Consider the following 18,439-nt stretch of genomic DNA (forward strand, 5'->3'; position numbering starts at 1 on the left):
GAAAAAGGATGATTGGGATAAAGGAAGGTTGGATAGGGGAGCACGGAAACACAATTCTTAGTTAAGGGAGCCACCTTAGGGTTGGCAAGAGACTTGAACCTAGAGTGGCTCCCAGGAGCCCAAGCCGAGGTCCCCAGTTAGTTCCTTGGGCAGCTGAGGATAGGGAACCTGAAATGACCCTAGCCTATAGCAATACTGACGAATATCTTGCATATCATCATAGAACCTTCATCTGGTGATGGATGGAGATAGAGACAGAGACCCACACTGGAGCACTGGACTGAGCTCCCAAGGTCCCAATGAGGAGCAGAAGGAGGGAGAACATGAGCAAAGAAGTCGGGACCACGAGGGGTGCACCCATCCACTGAGACAGTGGAGCTGATCTACTGGGAGCTCACCAAGGCCAGCTGGACTGTGACTGAAAAAGCATGGGATAAAACTGGACTCTCGGAACATGGCGAACAATGAGGGCTGATGAGACGCCAAGGACAATGACATGGGGTTTTGATCCTACTTCATGTTCTGGCTTTATGGGAGCCTAGCCAGTTTGGATGTTCACCTTCCTAGATATGGACAGAGGGGGGAGGACCTAGGACTTACCACAGGGCAGGGAACCCTTACTGCTCTTTGGACTGGAGAGGGAGGGGAAGAGGAGTGGGAGGAGGGGAAGAAGGGTGGGAGGAGGGGGACGGAAATGGGAGGCTGGGAGGAGGTGGAAACTTGTTTTTTTTTTTCTTCCTTTTCTCAATAAAAAAATAAAAAAAAAGAATGTTCTAGGCTGTGGATTTGGGGTGGATTGACTTCAGACTGGCATTGCTTGAATTTATAAAGTCATATGTTCCTGACATTTAGAAGGTCTCTATAAAGAACTAAGTCTTTCCTCCTGGTAAAAATGCAAATGAGGCAGATACTCACACTTCGTGCTGGCAATAATCCAGATGTGTCCATAAACAGGAATTGAGAAGAGCTTAGAACCTGGCTCAAGGTCAGGTGTGGACAGAAACACCACAACCTCAGGTGCCTTTCCATGGCTGGCAGGTCCTCACACCAGGCAGATGGGAAGACACCAGCATATTGATTTCCCATAGAACAAAAGACAGGCTGTGTGTCTGAAAAAACCAGAGATCCCTTCCTGACAGCACATCCTTCTAAAAAAGAAAGGAAAAACGTAAAAGATCCTGGGCAATAGAGAGACATAAATGCTGTAAGGGAAGGAGGAAGGAAAGGAGGTTTGAAGGGATGAGGAGCTCTTTGTTTTCTCTATGATTTGGTTTGAAGTTTGTATTCCTTGTCCTAGTCACAAGGTTAGAAAGATCTTATGATTAACTTTCCTTGCCATTGTCACAGGGAAAAATTAAAAACAAAGAGGGTTCAGTTGGACAATGACAAAATGCTTTGTGGAGTAATTTAAATTCTTAAATAGAAAATTTATCACTCAGGATCTGAACTTGAAGTGGGGATTAGGATCAATTTTCAGAAAGGATTAACTTTCCCCGGTACTTAGGCTGTGAGACAACAAAAAATATTTCTCAATGTTAATTTTCACTTTGTTACCTTGTTAAAAACTAGACTTTATTTTGAGGATTAGTTTTGATTTCCATAAAAACTGAGCAGAAGTTCAGAGTCCCCATGTATCCTCTGCCTTCAAATATTCATGGCTTCCCTATCTAAGTTACTGTTCTATTGCTGTGAAGAGAGACCATGACCAAAGCAGTTTAGAGATTTAGTCTGTTATCATTGCAGGGAGCATGGTGGCAAACAGGTAGACATGGTGCTGGAGAAGTAGCTCAAAGGGCATCCTGATCTGCAGGCAGCAAGAAAAAAGAGGGCTTCTGGGCCTGGCCTGAGCTTTTGAAATCTCAAAGCCCACCTCCAGTGACACACTTGCTACAACAAGGCCACACCTCCTCATGCTTATAATCTTTCAAAAAGTTCCACTCTTTGGGGACTGAACATTGTTGTAATTAATATAGTTTCTGTTTGATTGTTTGAGTTTGAGCGGCTGGGAAATGAATAAGTAGCCTCCACTCTCAAAGCATGAATCTGTAAGCAGGTCCCAATTAAATGCTTTAATTTATAAGAAATGCGATGGCCATGGTGTCTCTTCACAGCAACAGAACATTGACTAAGACAACAAATTAGACTAGTAAAAATCATGAACACTGAGAATATCAAAATCCAACAAGAATAAAAAAAATCTCACTCATTGTTATGTGGAATACATGATGATACAGTCACTGGGGAGGTAGTTTGACAGTGTGTTAGAGAAATTTCATCACATGAGCACAGCAATCATATTCACTGATTAGCTGCCTAAAGGCAGTAGAAGCATTGCTTTGAAAAAGTCCCCTCATGATGTTTGTAACAATGTTAGTGTAATTGCCCAAACTTAGAAGAAAATATTATATCCTTCTGAGAGTCAGTGAATACATCGACTGTGATTTCTTAGATTATAAAATACGATTCAGCAGTGAAAGGAAACAAGCAATGGAAAGACTCTGAGGAGAGCTAAACAAGTATTACCAAGTGAAAGAAGCCAATCTGAGAAAGTTCCACACTGTACAATTCTAAGTGCATGAAAAGGCAAACTACAGAGGCAGTTAGAGGATTAGTGTTTGCCAGGGTTGGGAAACGGTAGAGTAAGGGTTTTATTTAAGTTAGTAAAGTTCCTCTGCATGGCTATGTAACAGTGACACATGTATATTGAGCCTTGCATTCTCGCCGGCTGATATGTTTTTAGACCAGAAAGATCAGTGCAATATTAAGGATTAAGTAACTAATTTTGTGGCACATACCCACATCTGTGAGACAGGGCATACCTTTATATAAACTTAAAAGCCAAGGCACATTATATTTTTCTTTTACTTCAGCATTCAAGTTGCTTTCTTGCAGTTGTTCACAAATGGAACATGCTGGGCTTGTTTCTGAAAACCAAGAATCCTGAAGTGTAATTCATGACTTCAGAACCAATTTTCAAGGTTAAAGGATTTAGGTGTTTTCAAAGAACATATGGATAACCCTGAGAGAAAGGAAGTTCAAAATGTCTCTGCCCCCTGGAGAGCCACCATCCCTTTCAAAAGTCCCTGCAGAAACTCTAGAGAATCTGAAATGACAGCAATGAGGAGAGAGCATTTGGAAGTCATCATTTGCTAGAAGCTGTTCCTGCCAGCCTGTGCATTTTCCCACATGAATGTGTTCTCCATTATGCTTCCCAAGCATTGCCTGTGGCATCCAGGTTTGTTATCCCCACTCCCTGTCCTTCCCCCTCCTCAGGGAATTATCCAAGATTCATAGTCAGCATTGACTACCACATTTTTCTCTCAGCCCTTATTTACACTCCCAAATATGGAAATTATTACCACATAGCTAGGATACATTTTAGAAAGTGTCTAGTGTATTGTGATGTGTCTAAGCTAAGTCATCCCTAAGGATGAAGTGGAAGCAACAAGCCTGTGTGTGTGTGTGTGTGTGTGTGTGTGTGTGTGCGCGCGCGCGTGTGCATGCATGTGTGAATGTGGCATGTGAGTGTATGCATGACTGTGAATAACTTTTAGAGTTGCACACTTGTTACTTGGCAAATTCAAAGTCATGGGTTTGTCCCTCTCAGTAGTTCTTAGACAGCAAACTAAAGCTCAGCTATTTAGAAAGGAACTTAACCGTCTACAAGGAAAGTTGCAAGTCATGATGGGACATTTTCCCTGCTTAAAAAGAAAGACTCAGTCACAAGAGCGGTGCAGCATGAATAAATGGAAACAAAGACAGTGCTTCAGACTGGTCTTTTAGCAGATGATATGCCTATGCAAGGAATGCCAGAGGACTACAGGAAACCCTAGGGAACGCTTAGATTTCTGCAGACACCTATGGATCAAATAATTGCCCATGTTTTTGTCCTCCTGTAACCTAATGTCTTTTATTAGAGTCCATACTGTGCTTGTCTTTCTGGGTCTGGATTAACTCACTCAGGATGATTATCTTTCTAGTTCCATCCATTTGCCTTCAAATTTCTGATGTCATTGTTTTTTAAACCTGAGTAATACTCCATTGTGTATTAAGTATCACATTTTCTTTATCCATTCTTCAGTTGAGCGGCATCTAGGTTGTTTCCAGGTTCTGGCTATTATGAATAATGTTGCTATGAACATAGTTGAGCAAGTGTCATTGTGGTATGATTGAGCATCCTCTGGGTATCTGCCCAAGAATGGCAATGCTGGTCTTGATTGATTCCCAATTTTCTGAGAAATCGGCATACTGATTTGTTGTTGGGTTTCTATTCTGCCTGGTTCCCACAATTTTTAAGTTCCAAAGAAATCTACATTAGTTATAAACTGATTGGCCCATTAGCTCAGGCTTCTTATTAACTCTTATAACTTATATTAGTCCATTATTCTTGTCTATGCCAGCCACCTGGCTTGGTACCTTATTCAGTGAGGCAGTCACATCTTACTTCTTCTGTGGCTGGGTCAGACTGCAGACCAAGCTTTTCCTCTTTCCAGAATTCTCCTGTTCTTGTCTCCCTGCCTCTACTTCACATCTGGTTGTCCCACCTATACTTCCGGCCTGGCTACTGGCCAACCAGTGTTTTATTAAAATACAATTGACAGGGTACAAACCATTGTCCCACAGCACTGATTGTGCCAGTTTATAGTCCCAACAGCAGTGTAGGAGTGTTCCCCTTATTTTACATCCTCTCCAACATAAGCTATCATCAGTATTTTTGATCACAGGTCTAAGATGATATCTCAGAGTCATTTTGATTTGCATTCCCCTAATGACTAAGGATGCTGAGCAATCCCTTAAATGTCTTTCCGCCATTTGAGATTCTTCTGTAGAATATTCTCTGTTTAGATTAGTACCCAAGTTTTTAATTGGGTTATTTGGTGTTTTAATGTCTTGTTTCTTGAATTCTTTATATATTTTAGAGATCAGCCCTCTGTCAGATATGGTGAAGATCTTTTCCCATTCTGTAGGCTGCTGTTTTGTCTTATTTGCCATGTTCTTTGCCTTACAGAAACTTTTAAATTTTCAGGAGGTCCCATTTATTAATTGTTGCTCTCAGTGCTACTGGTGTTATATTTAGGAAGTGGTCTCCTGTGCCAGTGTGTTCAAGGTTACTTCCCACTTTCTCTTTCATCAGGTTCAGCAACTAAATTATGTTGCAGCCTTGATACACTTGGATTTGAGTTTTGTGCATATGAATCTATTTGCATTCTTCTAAATATTGGCATCCAGCTATGCCAGCACCATTTGTTGAAGATGCTTTCTCTCTTCCATTGTACAATTTTGGTTTCTTTGTCCAAGATCGGGTGCTTATAGGTGTGTAAATTAATGTGAGGGCCTTCAGATTGATTCCATTGTTCCATGTGTTTGTTTGTATGCCAGTACCAAGTTGTATTTATTACTATAGCACTTTGGTAGAAATAGTGATGCCTCTGGAAGTTTGTGTATTGTACAGGATTGTTTGAGCTATCCTGGATCTTCTGTTTTTCCATATGAAATTGTATTATATTGTTCTGTCAGGGTCTGTGAAGAACTTTGTTAAGATTTTGATAGGTATTGCATTGAATCTGTAGACTGCTTTTTTGTAAGATTGCCATTTTTATTAGATTGATCCTACCTCTCCAAGAGCACGGGAGAGATCTTTCTTCATTTTCTTTCTTCAAAGACTTATAGTTCTTATCATATACATCTCTCACTTGTTAGGTTAGAGTTACCCCAAGATACTTTATATTATTTGAGGCTATTATAAAAAGTGTCATGTTTCTTTGAATTTTTTCTTAGCCTGTTTATCATTTGTATATAAGAGTGCTCCTGATTTTTTCTGAGTCAGTCTTGTATCCCAGCACATTACTGAAGGTGTTTATCAGCTGTAGGAATTCCCTGGTAAAATTTTTGGGGTCACTTATGTATACTGTCATATCATCTGCAAATATCAATAGTATGACTTCCTCCTTTTCAATTTGTATCTCCTTGATCTCCTTTTGTTGTCTTATTGTTCTAGCTAGATCGTCAAGTACTATATTGAATAGATACGGTAAGAGTAGACAGCCTTTTTCCCATGATTTTAGTGAAATTGCTTTGAGTTTCTCACCATTTCATTTGATGTTGGCTGTCAGCTTGCTGTCAACTGCCTTTATTATGTTTATGTATGTTTCTTGTATTCCTGACCTTTCCAGGACCTTTATCATGAAGGGATGTTGGATTTTGTCAAAGGTGTTTTCAACATCTAGTGAGATGATCATGTTTCTTTTTTTCTTTCAGTTCATTTATATGATGGATTGATTATATTGACAGATTTCCATATGTTGAACCATCCCTGCATCTCTGGGATGAAGCCTACTTGGTCATGGTGGGAGAATTTTTTATGTGTTCTTGGATTTGGTTTGCCAGTATTTTATTGAATAGTTTTGCATCAATGTTCATGTGGGAGATTGGTCTGTAATTCTCTTTCTTTGTTGCATATTTTTGTGGTTTGGGTATCAGGGTAACTATAACCTTGTAAAGTAGTTTGGCAATATTCCATCTGTTTCTATTGTGTGGAACAATTTGAGGAGAATTGGTATTAGCTCTTCTTTGAAATTCTGATAGAATTCTGTGCTAAAATTATCTTACTCTGAGCTTTTTATTTGGTTGGGAGACTTTTAATGACTACTTCTATTTCCTTAGGGTTTATAGGTCTAGCTAAATTTTTATTTGTTCTTGATTTAACTTTGGTATGTAGTACCTATCTAAAGAAGTTCCCTTTTTTTTTTAAACATTTTCCAATTTTGTGGAGTGCATAGGTTTTTGAAGTATGGCCTATTGATTATCTGGATTTCCTCAGTGTCTGTTGTTATGTCCCCTTTTTCATTTCTGGTTTTTTAAATTTGAATAATCTGTCTCTGCCTTTGGATAGTTTGAATAAAGGTTTGTCTTATATATTGCTGATTTTCTCTAAGAACCAACTCTTTGTTTCATTGATTCTTTACATTATTCTCTTTGTTTCTATTTTATTGATTTCCGCCCTCAATTTGATTATTTTCTGGTGTCTACTCCTGTAGCTCAATTAAAAACCCAGAGACAGACATTGGTGTTCAACTTGAAGGTCAGAATAGCAAAACAGCCACTGGTTTTTACCTCTACCTCAATCTGAAATGGCCATTTTCCCTCCAAGAATCCTCAGAATGAGACTGTACGTGAGATCTGTCTCCTCCATTCTTATATTCTTCTCTAGTGCTGGGATTAAAGGCATGTGCCACATGGTTTCTATGGCAAACTAGTGTGACTACTGGCATTAAAGGTGTGTGCCACATGGTTTCTATGGCAAACTAGTGTGGCTGCTGGGATTAAAGGTGTGTGCCACATGGTTTCTATGGCAAACTAGTGTGACTACTGGGATTAAAGGTGTGTGTCACCACTGCCTGGTCTGTAAGGCTGATGAATGCAGCTGTTTCACTCTCTGAACTTCAGGCAAGCTTTATTTATTAGAATACAAATGAAATGTCACTACATACGCCTCCTGGGTGGGTTTGCATCTTTTTTGCTAGAGCTTTCAGATGTGCTGTTAAATCACTAGTATGAGATGTCTCCAAAATCTTTAGTAGTCACTTAGTACTATAAACTTTCCTCTTAGCACTATTTTCATAGTGTCCCACAAGTTTTGGTATGTTGTGGATTCACTTTCATTGAATTCTAGTAAGTCTTTAATTTCTTCCTTGACCAAGTGGTGATTCAATTGAGCATTATTGTTTTCCATGAATTTGTAGGCTCACTGCAATTTGTGTTTTTATATTATAACTTTAAGCCATGGTGATCTGATAAGATCCAGGGGGTATCTAGTGACACTTGCTTCGTGACTGAATGTGTGGTCAGTTTTAGAAAATGTTCAATGAGGTCCTGAGAAGAATGTATATTCTTTTGTGTTTGGGTGGAATGTTCTATTTGTGTCTGTTAGACCCATTTGAGTCATAACAAGAAATCAATTTTATGAGCAAATGGAATACCTTTGTCTGCTTGGCACTAAAGACAAAAACTAGAAGCAAAAATCACATGAAGGGGATAGACGAAAGGACTCTCAGAAATAAGGAGTTAATGCTATGTGAAGATGCTAAAGGGATTCATGAGAATGACATTCAACTTTACTTTGATGAGGGGAAAGATCAAGGAGGCTTCCTGGAAGAGGTGGTCATCATGCTAAGTTCTGGACCAAGTATGAGTATGAGTTATACAGGCATATGCATGAGAAGGGGATAGGGATATTGTATGCACAGAACAGCTTATACAAAAGTTCTGAATGTGACCAATACTACATGTCATTCATTTTATGAACTTCTACATGGGTCGAGGAATGTGCTTTAGCTTTAATTAGCACCATTAATTAATTAGGAGCAATTCATTAATTTATTAAGTACTCCAATGAGGAACACACACTCCAGAGTGTTTATTCAGGTTTTAAAGGCTCTTATTGGAAGCCCACACTCTAGAACTGGTCCTGCAACAAAGCAATCCTCATCATCTCCTTTCACCAATAGATGGCTTGTTCATTTGTATGATTAGTCTAGAAATTAGTTTTTGTTAGTGACAAAAATGGTATACAAACTATACAGATGCCTAGAAATATGATTTAGACTCTCCACGCTCATTTCAGCGGACTCTAAAAATTCTTTGCATCTAATGGCTTATACCCTTTCTAATGGCCTATTGAGCCTTAGATACCTAGTTGTGCGTGCCACAGCTAACACATGATTCTGTTGCCTGCTTCTGACCAGCAGATCTACTGAATTTCTTTCCTAGAATATTTCCTCATCATGCAAAGTATAAGTCAGACACAGAGGTAAGGTTTGGGGCCTGAATGAAAATCATACTTGATGTTTATTGGTAGTTTTAAGTGTATCAGAATTCAATACTTGGGATGGGGGCAGAAGTAGAGGGGATTTAGTACCTATATCTCCTTTTAACTATGATATCTAGATATCTTGCAGAAGAATTTACTGAGTAAACACAGCCAAATTGGCAGGAGCCCCTTTTCCGCAGCATGGTCCTATGTTTGTTTTTAACAGCGCTAGCCATCCTTCCTTTCCATTCCAGGAGGGAGCAGGCAAAGATGACCAGTTTCACTGAGCAGCAGGAAGAAGCAGATTCCATGGACAAGTGCCCATGTCCTAACAGGAAGTCAATTCCTGTCCTGTCAAATTTGCAGAGTGATTCAAAGACCAAAGATAAAAATAGTTAGCAACTGATCGTACTGGAAACAGGAAGAACCAGGTGTGAGGTACAGGTCAGAGAGAGTGGTCACGACTGAGGCTGTGAGGAGCAGGTGATGGCACAATTTACCCCCAGTCATAGTGTCAGACACACTGTGCTAGCTCTGTGGAGCTACCCCAGCTGGACCAGAGCTGTCTGCAATCAAGCTGAACACCGACTGTTGCCATGTGCAGCCTCGGAGTCTGCTCTGCCACCTGTGCCCTAGTCAGCTGCTGATATCATCATTTATCTCATTTTATTTCTTTTTTTGCTTGTTTGTTTTGAAAACAGGGGTTCGTGTAGCCCAGGCTGGCCTCAAACTTGTCATGTAACCAAGGATGGCCCTTTTACTGCAAATTGGCACTCCAACTAAATCCATTCACTAAATCACATAAAACCTGAGAGAGCTTGAAAAGGAATTCTAGACACGCACACACACACACACACACACACACACACACACACACACAGAGAGAGAGAGAGAGAGAGAGAGAGAGAGAGAGAGAGAGAGAGAGAGAGAGAGAGTTTCACACAGTTTCCTGCTGTTTGTTGGTGGTGTGCCACAACTTCTTTATGAGAGATCAACATAGCGCACTAACCTTCCCCTCTAGAATTTCCTGACGATTTAATTCCATTCTTAACTAACTTTCTCTAATAAGGAGTTCACCAGCTGTGTACTAGCTGTGTACTAGCCACTCCCATGGATCTCTCTCTCTCTCTCTCTCTCTCTCTCTCTCTCTGCGCGCGTGTGTATGTGAAACCCTTATCTAATTTTTCTATGGGGCAAAAGAATTCTGGCCCTGGAACCTGCTAGGGTTTGGGAATTGCTGAATTTAAGGATATATATGACTGGGAACATTTGTAATGGGTAGAATGAGAGACAGTGTAGAATGATATAGAAGAAAGAGCAAGAGAGAGCAAGGGGGAATTGATAGAAATGAGGAAGAAGAGAAGGAAGAATAAAGAAATATGGATGGACGATTCCTATTGTGAGTACATTTCTTACCCCTCAGATCTTTACCCTCAAATTTCTAGCCCCCCTTTAGCTATTCATGGCATCTCTAACTAGAAGGGAGTCTTAAAGGCGAAAACTTTTAAGGCTCTTTGTAGTCCTGGGTCTCCCCTAATGCTAATCAAGAGCCAGAACAAGAGAGCGAGTACGCTTCTTTTCACTTATCAGTCCACATGTAGCACCTCAGACCATTCCATAAGGGCCGGTACCCCAAAAGCTATTGGCTGAATAAACTCCCTCAGCATTGACTAGCAGATCCGCGTTGTGGGAAATGTAAGAGTTGCACTACCGGGGTTAATGGGAAACTCAAGTGCCATTGGAATTCTCGCTGTTGTTTTTATTTTTTGCTCTATTAACCTATAGCATGCCCTGGGTAGTCTGGGGATCACATTTATCTAGTTTCTTCCATCTATTTTTACTGGGTTCAATTTGAAAATTCTCAGGAAAGATCTGTTGTTCTGTCAGGGATAATGTATTTATGTCTATGGGTAGAGTGTGGTCACCATGGCTGAGTACATATACTCAGAGAGGAGTATGAGTATAATGTGCCATAAACACTGGTTGCAACGAATGTCCACATATAAACTACTAAAGTCTTAGACATGCAAACATAGCCCAGTATTTCCTTCCTCACCACTACCCTTGCTAAGATAGCAAAAGAACCAAGCCCTTAGGCTCTGGAGACAACTCTCCCCGTCACTAGTTACATATCCTTGTAAATGCACCTTGGTTTCCTGAACTATAAAATGGGGAGAGAAGTACAGTGATACCAACGTGAAAGCTTCGGGTGACCCTGGGCACTGCAACCTCTTAGAGTCCAACTGGGCTCATGTGTGCAGTATGCACTCATCACCTTCCTCCTCCCAGGTGCTCTGGCATTAGTAGGCAGCTTTTGGAAAGCAGCAGGGCATTGGCTACCGATTGCTGCCAACAGAATGAGATCAGGGTTAATCAGAGGAACAGACTGACCTGATTCCCAGCACTCCAGCAAAGTAACCCAGCTGACACCTCGGGGAAGACAGTGCCAGAAAGAGGAGCTCTTGGCATAGGCTTTTCTCCACTAGGCGGGACTGAGAGGTCTTCAAGTCCCTTGCTCCCTCTGTCAGAGGGTGACAACATCTGGGAGGAAGCATATCACTAGCTCTAAGATTATAATATTGCTAGCCTTGTGGGTCATAGCCTAGAATCATCACTTTATTAAATAATAATAAGGAGGCCTCTGTAAAGGGAATCTGGGTATACTCATATGATTCACTAAGCTGCACAGTTGAAACTGGGAGGTTGTTTTACTCTTGTGGTCCCATTTTCACACTTCTAAAACAAGGAATGTGGCCCAACTTTTGAGGGTAGTTTGGACTCAAGGTCATCTATTTATGTTTATCCATCACTCAGAAAAGCTCCAACCAAACACTACACCACAGGAGCATGCCCTTTCCTTTCCTGGGCAGCAGAATCAAAACAGAGAATACAAGGAAAGGTCAAGGGACCAGTCAAGCAAGGAATCAACTCATTAGGAGCCTCTATGGAAGTGCTGAAATTAAGCAAGTTAAAAGCATATTAGTTTAAATGAAACTTCTCATAAAGAAGGGGAAGCGTTTAGGTAGGAAGCAAATGTAATCATTTTGCAACATGGCATAGTTTGATAATTAATGGGGAAATTGTCAGAATAATCTTGAGGGAGCCCCAGGAAATGAAGAAATCTGTCTTGATTAAGGAATACTCAGGAGAAAAAGTTATTGGAATGTAGGCATTCCACCAGCAAAGTCCTCAAAACAAATCTTATTAGATGTGTGTCAGGACAGGATCTTTCGTTACAGCTGTGTTTTGTTCTGATTCACTAGGACCACTACCTTCCTAATGGAAACATGGAATAGAATAATGCAGGTGTGTGTGCATGCATGCACACGTTTGTATATGTGTGTGTGTGTGTGTGTGTGTGTGTGTGTGTGTGTGTGTGTGTGTGTGTGTAGCAAACACAAGTTTCTTTCTGCTGCTCATAAAACCCATCTAAAGAAACTTCTGGCAATATCCTATGAAGTTCAGACTCCAGATAGTAAGAAAAGCATCCTAGGGAAGAGTTTGACAAAGATTCCCACAGCACAATAGTTAAGGCTAAGCTCTGGATCCAGAATGCATGTGTCCAGCTCTCCACTTCACTGCTGTGTTCTTAACCTCAGACAAGCTCCTCGAGTTTGGGTGTCCTGAGGGTCCTTTGAAGATAAAAAGTCATTCTGTGTAAAGAACTCTCAACAGTGTCTGATGTTTGCTCTGTCAGTGTCGGCTGTTGATGCTTGTTTCACTATCTAATGATGCAGCTGATGATACGGCAGCACTAGGAATGACTGATATGCACTACAAGATGCATAGAGATTCCAGACTTTGTACAAGAAGAAACATAAAATTTCTTGTTGATACTTTTTCCACAAATGTTCTATGACCGAATGTTGCAATAACACCCAATCTAATAATTCATTTAAACAAAACCTTAGATGGTGGTAAAGACTTGACTAGTCCAAGAGAATTAACAAACATCAATTATTCCTCTCTGAGACTCCTTGCTGTTCAGAAAAGGTAGATCCTCCAAGAAGACAACTTGCCTAGTTTTGGTGAATGGGACAGGACAGAATGAGGGAGGCCCTAATGTAGTTTCATGGTATGACCATAATAGGCCAGTACAATTGAATGCAGAGATGTAAAGAGAAAATTACCAGGACAAATAGAGGCCAAAGCTTGACTTAGGAGACCTGGTGAGTATGGAACAGCCTGGGCATATAGCCTAGTTGGCTGAGCACTTTAGTAAATGGTGGGGGGGGGGGGGGCTTTTCTATCTTTAATTCAGGAAGACAAAGTAAAGGCCTAGTGCAATCATAGGGTCTGTAACAGGAAGATCCAGCATGCTAAACTTTTTCGCCAGAAATGGACACCCATTCTCCCTTCTCCTTTTTGTCCTTCACATCCATTTGAAAGCTTTACCTTTAGCACTTGTTTTTCAGTCTTTTCTCTTTTTGAAAATTGCATTTATCAAGTGGGGTGTGTGTGTATGTGCGTGCATATGCCATTCATGCCATGGAGCATGTTGCAGGGTCAGATAACTGAGAATTGGTTTGGTCCTACCATGTGGGTTCTGTCTTGGTGATGTGTGCCTTTACCTGCTGAGCCATCTTGTTGGCCCTCCTTGGAACTTTCTAAATACCACAGGTTGGTGTAGGAAGTCCTTCTGTCTTTGTGTTGCTTTCATTGGTTAATAAAGAAACTGCTTTGGGCCCTTGATAGGGCAGAACTTAGGTAGGTGGAGAAAACAGAACTGAATTCTGGGAGGAAGAAAGAAGAATCCAAGAGAAACCATGGATTCTCAGCCTGAGACAGATACTGCTTAAAATCTCCAATAAGCCACTACCACATGGTGATACACAGATTAATGGAGATGAATTAAACTAATATGTAAGAGTTAGCCAATAAGAAGTTAAAGCTAATGGCCAAGCAGTGTTTTAATTAATACAGTTTCTGTGGGGTTATTTTGGGTGTAAGCTAGTTGGGCAGCTGAGATGAACATGCAGCCTCTCCCTACAACAACAGGTCACCTCATATCTGGCCATCCAAAATGCTTCACTGGAAAGGGGTATCTGCCACTCTTCCGATCGTCAATCTTCATTTTCAATCTGACTGAACTGAGAATCATAAATCATGGAAACACACTTCTGGATGCTACTCTATGAGTTTCCAGAAAGGTTTAAGTGAGGAAGGAAGACTCATCTTAAATGTGGGCAGTACCATTGCATGGGTGGTGACCCAGACTGAATAAAAAGGAGAAAGTGAACTGAGTGCAAGTATTCATTTCTCCCTGACTCCTGACTGAGAGTACAATATGACCAGCCTTTGTAATTTTCTTGCCATGGTATACTGTACTCTCAAACACTGTACCAAAATAACCCCTCTTCTTTACATTGCTTCTTATCAGGACTTTGGTCACAGCAAGAATAAAGTAATTAACATTGTGCCCTCACCTGTGTAAACTTCTTTTTGCATATTACCTTTAAAGTTTGGAACCCTTGATCATAGAAGCCCTGATAGAATGGATCTGGGTCCTGGAGGTGAAAAATTTGCAAGTTGAGGAAGAATTCTGTTAGAAAGGGAGTGGCTCCCAATTCACAAGCAACAGAAGACTTTTGGCAACAGTAGGTAAAAACTACACAGAGGGCAGGAACCCAACGAGTTGGAATGGGAGGGAACCCTGGCTCTGGTAAGGCTAGTTTCAGGCTAGTGTTTTACCTACTTTGAGCCTCAGTGTCTTGACCTAGAAAATTTTGGAGTCCCCTCCTCCCTCAGACTTTTCCAATGGTTCTTCTTTGTTTCTATGCCTTTTTTGCACATGATTTTGCACAACCCAGGCTAACTCCTCCTTGAACTGTTTAGAACCAGAGACTGCACAACAGGCAAAGAAAGCATCTGGGAGCAACTTTCTTTGGGTGGGAAAGGGAGTGAAAATATATGATTCTGTTTTATTTCCTCAGCCTTCTTTTAATACAACCCAACCCTCTGGTTCCTATCAGCATAAGAAACTGGGGGTTGATTACAGGGTAGTAATCTTGCAGAATGAAGGGTTGGCTTCACCCTGATGCCCATGAGTGATTTGTCCTTGGCTCTGTTACTCCAGAGTCAGAGTAGTGTAAGTACTCTCTCATAAATGGATGTTGCATGTGAGAGTGGTTTCCTCTGGTAAACACATTTAAAGAAAAAACAACCCGCATTTTTATTCACATGAAAGCGTTTAATTCAGTGGCCAATTTTTGCTTATCTGGTAAACTTTTGGTAAATGAATGCAAGAAAAAGAACATTTGTGTTCAAAAGCAAAAACAGTTCATTCAACTAAACTGGTCCCAGCAGGAGAGTTAGCAAGATGAAAGATACATCAGTTTGGGTATAACCACCAGTGGAAGTGCCTTTTCTTGTGAGTTCTGTACTCATTAAAGCAATGAGCAGCTTTGCAAGACCAACACCTTTAGATACGTAGCAGATGCAGTCAACCTCCCAGATTCCACAGCTCAGATAGGTTCTAGAACCCCTACTATGGCTCCCATCTGAAGACCAGAGTGGATACTGGTCCCACCAGGAGGGAAGAGACTTCTATGGGAGCAGGGATGCTCCTGTACACTGACAGGTCTGATGGCCTTAGTACTGACAGCTCAAGGACAAGGAACAATAAAACTGGGAACTGGGAGACTTCAGCAGCAGAACACTTCAGTTCTGCTTTGTGTGCCTGGGAAGATACTTGTTAGCCACACTCCCTATCAGCAAGAAGCCCAGAAGGGAAGTAATGGATCTGCAGGCAGACCAATGGGAACAAAGGGACTAAGGGTTATACTTTTTAACTTTGGAAGCAGCACTTATAGGACTTTCTCGGATTGAGTAAATCCTGACAGTGTTGGGTACATATGAAGACCCCAAAGGAAGGTTACTCACAAAGAAAGAAGGTGCTTGGATGGAAGAGTTGGCTCCATAAGCAATAAGGGTTGAGTCTGGTCCAGGAGGAGGAGCAGACCATTTGTCTGATGGCTCCTGCTGTGCCAGCAATAGTAGCACCTCAGAGTGGGACTGTACTGACGGGACTAGACAGTTTGCTGACCTTGAGCAACAGATAATCAGACCCATATTCAGAAATTTTGGGTAGGTTAGAAGGCTCAGAGGTTAAGGGAATACTACATTTCCTGTAAATGATGACATCTTAGGATTTGAACAATTTATGAAACAAAATACAAGATATAACTTGTTTGAACTCTAAGCAGGTGAAATGAGTTATTCTGGTTGCTTAGAGGAGGGTTTTCTGTGATGTTAATGAAACCAATGCTTTCAGGTCCCTTCCTTTGGCAAGGGTTTTTTTTTCCACGACTTCCAGGGGTTGTCTAACAATGAGGCCACATGGCATTACTTTTTGTGAAACATTATGCCTAAGAACTTCTTGTGTTTATTTTTTCAAGGTTGCAAACCCCAAGTAGAGGGCCCACAAAGCCTGAATTTTTTAGTGATATGCATGAACCAGTCACTAAGGGAGAAACTCTGGGCCTTCTTTGGGGTCTGACAAAAATAATCAAACAGTTATGGGGGAAGGAAGTGTGCTCATGGCACGTGCCCTAGTCCAAGTCCTAAAGACTGACCAGTAGTTTTCAGTTATTTTCAAAGAATGGATACTTTGTGATATTTTCTTTTCTTTGATTTTTTTTAAGACAGGGTCTTATCATATAGACATGGCTGGCTTGGAACTTTGAGTTAGCCTCTCGGTTGCTGGGATTAAAGGCATGCGCCATCACACCCAGCTTAAGGTATTTTCTAATTAACACTAAGTAAAAGAAAGGCTTTCCCCCCCCATGGTTAATGTGCCTAGGCCAGAGGACCAAAAGCTTCTGTAGTAACAGGGGGAATGAGATCACTCTCTATTAGTGACTTTTCTTGTTACCTCAACAAAACACCTGACAAAACTACTGAGGAAAGGAAGGCTTATTTTGGCTCCTATTTTGAACATATACGTTGAACATCATGGAAGGGAATGCATGATAGCAGGGGTTCAAGGAATGAAAACAGAGAGAGATGCAGGATGGTGTTCAACTTGTTTTCATTTTCTTCAGTCCATGAACACATACAGCCTACCTCTAGAGTGGGTCTTCTCACTTTAATTAAACCTTTCTGGTAACACCCACATTCAGAGGTCTGTTTCCATTGTGATTCTAAATCCAGTCTGGAATTAGTTACAAGTTCTTCAAATCTAAGTCAGATGACCCACGGGAATCACTATGCATAGCTATTGGTGCATGGTTAGCCTAATGCATGGTTAGCCTAAGTATTAGCTTTAAATTTTTTATTGTTGTAGTACTGGGACTTAAACCCTGAATCTCATGCATGCTAGCTACCGTTGAGCTATATTCCCAGCTCAGCTGTTAGTTTTCATTTTTATTCATGTATTGCACAGTTTTATATAACCCAGGCTAGCCTCAAACTTGCCATGTAGCCAAGAATGGCCTTGAACTTCTGCTTGTCCTTTCAAGTGTTGAGATTGTGGGCATGCAGCACACTGTGAGTTATGTGGTGCAGGGGGGTTGAACCTATGCTTCGTGCATACTAGGCCAGCATTCTACCAACCAGGTCACATGCCTAGCCCAAATGTTAGTTTTTAATATTATTTTGGCAAAAAGCAGCACTTGCTAGTCACTTCAGCAACTCAACAATAAAATCTGACAACTTATTGATGCAACAAAATTTGCTTGGGAAATGGAAATATTCCCTTTCTTTCCCAATCTGACCAGCTAGCTGAACACTGAAGAATTTTCTTCATCTCTGTAACTGTTGGAGGAGGGAACCACTTCTTTGTCCCAGCTGCCCAGAACTGAAATAGCCACACAGAAATTGTATTAATTATATCACTGCTTGGCCCATTAGCTCTAACTTCTTATTGGCTAACTTTTACATCTTAATTTAACCCATTTCTATTAACCTGTGTGTCACCATAAGGTCGTGGCCTACCAGCAAAGTTCCAGCACGTCTATCTCTGATGGCGGATCCATGCCGTCCCTGATTCCGCCCTTCTTTCTCCCAGCATTCAGTTCTGTCTTCCCTGCCTACCTAAGTTCTGCCCTATCACCAGGCCAAGGCAGCTTCTTTATTCACTAATGGTAATGACAGCACACAGAGGGGACTCCCACATCAACTAACTTGGAAACTTTTTTTAAAATAAAAAACTCAAATCAAGGGCTGAAATAGGTGAAGTGGGAAAACAGAAGTAGTGAATGCTGTAGTTTTTTTTTTCCATTCTTGGACTTACTCTGTAACATTCATTTTGGGTAAGTGTCATGATACCAGTTGTGTAGCAGAGTACCAGAAATTATGCTTATGTGGTTGAACAAAACCTAAAAGGCAATTCTGCTGTTCACAGCATCATTATTTGAAAATCCAGGGGCAATGTGAGTTGATTCACATGGCAACACATTTTAAGGCAGTCATTTTCCCAGAAGTCCTGTGTGTGCCTGAAAGTGGAAGCCCAGAGGGCAACATCAAGTGAATTCCTCCATCACTTTCCACCTCTATTTTTTTTTAATTTTTTTTTTAATTTATTTATTTATTAAGGATTTCTGCCTCCTCCCCGCAACCGCCTCCCATTTCCCTCCCCCTCCCCCGATCAAGTCACCCTCCCTCATCTGCTCAAAGAGCAATCAGGGTTCC

This window comes from Microtus pennsylvanicus, chromosome 2, assembly GCF_037038515.1.
Source record: "Microtus pennsylvanicus isolate mMicPen1 chromosome 2, mMicPen1.hap1, whole genome shotgun sequence".
NCBI classification, from domain to species: domain Eukaryota; kingdom Metazoa; phylum Chordata; class Mammalia; order Rodentia; family Cricetidae; genus Microtus; species Microtus pennsylvanicus.